Here is a 4,622-nt window from a genome sequence, read left to right on the forward strand (position 1 = left end):
GCCAACAGGTGTGGTGGTTAAAGTTACTGGATTCCCACATGGCCGACTGTGGCTTAAGTCTTGGATCTGTGGCTTGAAAATCACTCCAGGGGGGACACGCAGTTAGCGGAATGGCTATGTCACTGGACTCCCACGTAGCTGACCGCGGTTTGAGTCCTGGACCCAGTGGCTTAAAACTCATGCCGGGCACGTGTGCGTGCATGCCCAAGATCCCGAGAGGAGAATGGAGGAGAAGGGATTGCGGCGTGGCCATACCCCCTGGGGGTGATTTCTCACTTTCTGTCTCTCTCTCTGTCTGGCGAGTGCACGTGCCCTATAGCAAAAACCTCTCCAAAAAAAAAAAAAAAAGAAAATCACTCCAGGCATGTATGCATGCATGCTCACGATCAAGAGAGCAGTACAGAGGAGAAGGGACTGGCATGTCTTCCCTCTGCAGCATGATTTCTCTCTTTCCTGTATCTCTTTGTTTCTCTCCTCTCTAGTGAACACACGTGCCCTATGGCAAAAACTTTAAAACGAACAAAAACCAGTCATTAGGGAATACTGTAGAGACTATATATCAATGCGGTGAAAAACCTTGAAGAGGTGTACAGATATTTGGACACATACAATCTGGACTGAATCAGGCAGTAATAGGAAGCCTGAATAGACCATAACAGATAACATGATTGAGTCAGTGATAGTCTCCCAACAGAGAGAAGCCCAGCCCATGTGACTTTGTGCTGAATTAATTCTACAAATCATTTAAAGAACACAGTTATCCTCAAACTCTTTCTTTTCTGCTATAGGGCGCAGGTGCTCACCAGAGACAGGAAGAGAAAGTAAGAAATCACCCCTCTGGGGGATGGCCACGTCATAATTCCTTCTCCTCCATTCTCTTGAGATTTTGGCCATACACACATACGCGTGCACTGCTGTGACTTTTCAAGTTACCGGATCTGGGACTTGAGCCACAAAGTCAGTGATATGGGATCCAGCCTTAATCTCCATGCTACTTGATAGTCCTCAGACTATTTCAAAACATCCTATGGAGTAAGCAGGTGGCATAGTGGTTAAGGCTCTGGACTCCCATATGGCCAATTGTGGTTCAAGTTCCAGACCTGCCAGCTTGAAAATCATGCCAAGCATGTGTGCGTGCGTGTGCGTGCGTGCGTGCCCAAAATCCCAAGAGGAAAATGGAGGAGGGATTGCAGCGTGGCCATCGCCCCAGGGGCGATTTCTCAATTTCCCTCTTACTGTCTCTTTTCCTGATGAAGGCATGCACCCAATGGGGGAAAAATATTCAAATAAAGGGAGCTCTCCCAAACTCATTTTACAAAGCCACCATCCACCTTGATACCAAAAGCAGACAATAACACACAAAAAGAACTGTAGACAAATGTCCTTTATGAATACAGATGCAAAATTTTGCAACAAATGCTAGTAAATCAAATCCAACAACAGGTTAATAAGATTATACATCATGACCAAGTAGGATTTATCCCAGGGATCCAAGGATCGCTCAACATATGCAAAACAATGACTGAAATGCATCACATTAACAGAAGAAAAGATCAAAATACCAACCAGCAGAGAAAAAGCATTTTACAAAATATAACATCCCTCATGCTTAAGATTCTCGACAAAACAGGCATAGAAGGGACATGTATTAACACAATAAAGGCTCTGTAAGACAAATCCACAACTAACAGAACACTAAGTGGGCAAGAATTGAAAGCTTTTCCACTTAAAATTGGACCAAGAAAGGGATGGCCAGTATCTCCACTCTCGTTCAGCACAGTCTGAAAGGCCCAGCCACAGCAATCCCGCAGGAGAATGAAACGGCCTCCAGATTGGAAAGGAAGACGTTAAATTGTAAGACAAGTAGGTAGAATATGGTCAATATGCTTTTGAAATCTAAAACAAATCGTTTTATACTTAACTCCCTTCCCCCCCAAATAAAGACAGCAAGTATGTATTGATGAGGTTCTTTGACTGCTGGCTTTGCCTGAGAGGTTTCGGTTTAGCACCCTTCCATTGAGTGAAGTGATGAGGAGGGAAATATGTGGACTGACGCCTACATAACTTGCACCCTGGTCAAAGTTGGTATGTAGCCATACATTTGTCATATAGTATTTAAGAGCCCTTTCCCGATTAAAAACATTAATCATGCTCATTATCTAGCAGGTGGGAATATAGAGAAGTATGTAAAAGGAAAAAAACCCTATAATCCTACCACATAGAGATACCTAATGGCAGCATTCTGGTGTGGCTATTTCCTGTCTTTTTTTTTTAAATAAATTTAATTTTTTTTAAGAATTATTTTTATTTAACTTCTACTTATCCATTTATTTATTTTAAATTTGACCAGAGAGAGAGAGAGAAACCAAGCTGCCAGGTCTGGGACTTGAACCACAGTCAGCCATGTGGGAGTCCAGCGTCCTTAACCACCACACCACCTGCTGGTTCCCATTTCCTGTCTTAACCACCACACCACCTGCTGGTTCCCATTTCCTGTCTTTTTCTAAACATACAAAATATAAGCATATATATACCAAAATGTGATTATATTGTTTACAGAACTTGCTACCTTTTCATTGGTTAAAATGATCTTGAATTGTTTTCTCTTCCCTTGTATATTCTTCATAAGACTTTATTATTGTATTTTAATTGCCAAAACAAAGCTTTCATTGAGTGTAAGCACCATGGTGTAAAATAGCTTAAATAACTGTACTGGCCCAGCTGTGGAAGCACCATGCCTGGAAGGTCAGCAGCATGGGGAGGCTGGCTTGGTGCCTGGGCCAATCTGAACTCCTAGAATCCTAGTTAGGAGGCTGGGGCAGGAGGGTCTCCACACAGTGGGACCTTGTCAAAAAGAACCTGTCTCTGTTCTCTCCTCTTCCCCCTTCCTCCTGTTCTCTCACACAGGAAAAGCAATGGTATTTATAGTATCATAGCTTTTAAAGCTTTATTTTGTATATTCATATTTCTTTTATCTCTTATTTTAGCTTATAAAACTTTAAGAGCTATACAGTTGGAAATATACATCACATTTTGGACAACTCATGGCTCTGGCATGCAATCCAGTGGGTGCACGATCTCCGTGCTTTCAGTCCTTCCCAGGCTGGGAGACCACGAGTCAGGATACTGCGCCGGCATTTAGGGTTACGTCCCGGTCACTGGCAAGTGGCGATCTGTATTAGGTCACACCTGCTAGCTGCAGGTCTGTTTGCAAAGTCCTGTGCTGAGCTCCTATGAAGTGGAAAGCGTGCCAGTCTGTGGGTTCTCCAAACCTGTTCCTGTCCGGTGTATGGAATGGTTGTGGATTCCCGGCCCAAGGTTCCACCTCGCTGAGCTGGGTTTCTCTGAAAATGTCAAAAAGGGGTCAGTGCCACAGAGTTAATCCTGAGCTGTCCTGCGGGGCAGTTTCACCTCTTTCTATTCCCAGTCCTGTATACATTTCTCTCAGGAGTAACACGGTGTCAGAATACCCGGTTTGCAGGAAGGTTCAGTACGATGGTAGACGACTGCCCAATCACTAAACTGGTGACGACGGTTGGCATCTCCCAAGGAAATCGGAGTTTGGCCATATGCGCCGCCCCTCCCTGCAGCTGTCACTCGGAAGCGCAGCCTCGGTCTCGGGGCCTCCTGCCGGCTGGGGACCTCCCTGCCTGCCGCGTAGTCTCTACGGTCAAGCGTGCTTCTGGGCCGAGTCGTCATCCTTCTTTTTTTCTTTTGCCTATCACGGGGTACTTCAGTTGTCACCAGATACCATTTTCAGCTTATGAACAGAAATGCTTTCGCAGGCCTACACCGAGTGTCGGTGCCGTGGAGCGTAAACCAGGGGCCACAGAGGCACGGCCTCACCCCGGCGCCGAGTCTGCAGTGGGGACGCGGAGAGGGCTGGGCGCGCAGGTGGGCACGCGGAGTCGCAGCCGGAGGCCGCCCCGACCGCAGGGAGACGCCTCGTCACACGTGACGGGCCGCTGCGTGTAGCTCCGAGCCGCCAGGCCACCCCACGCCGGCATCCCGGCCCTCACGATGACAGGGGCTCGGGCTCCCCGCGAGCTGTGGGCCGGGTCGCGCTGATGGCCTGTCCGCCCCGCGAGCTCAGCGCGGCCGGCGGGCGGGCAGCGGCCCTGGCTCCTCTGTAAGTGGCGACGCCTCGTGCCCCATCACCGCGGAACCTGGGTGGCGTCTGTCGGGGCTCGCCCTGCGGTGAAGCATGCCCCGGCTCTGCCCCGGCCTCGGCGTGTGTCCGCGGCTGGCCCATACGGCGTGGCCGTGGCTCACGTGGCCTCGAGGTTTCCGGGTCTTTCTCAGTCTGGACAGCAGTCGGCGACGTCGCCGCCACCGTCCCCTCGCTCCGCCCCGTCGCCCCGCGAACCTGGGTGGCGTCTGTCGGGGCTCGCCCTGCGGTGAAGCATGCCCCGGCTCTGCCCCGGCCTCGGCGTGTGTCCGCGGCTGGCCCATACGGCGTGGCCGTGGCTCACGTGGCCTCGAGGTTTCCGGGTCTTTCTCAGTCTGGACAGCAGTCGGCGACGTCGCCGCCACCGTCCCCTCGCTCCGCCCCGTCGCCCCGCGCCTCCGCTCTTCAGTCCCCGCGGCCAGCCTGACCAGCGCCACTGGCAGGGGGGGGGCCC

The sequence above is a fragment of the Tupaia chinensis genome, unplaced genomic scaffold (assembly GCF_000334495.1).
Source record: "Tupaia chinensis unplaced genomic scaffold, TupChi_1.0 Scaffold000214_1, whole genome shotgun sequence".
Classification (NCBI taxonomy): domain Eukaryota; kingdom Metazoa; phylum Chordata; class Mammalia; order Scandentia; family Tupaiidae; genus Tupaia; species Tupaia belangeri.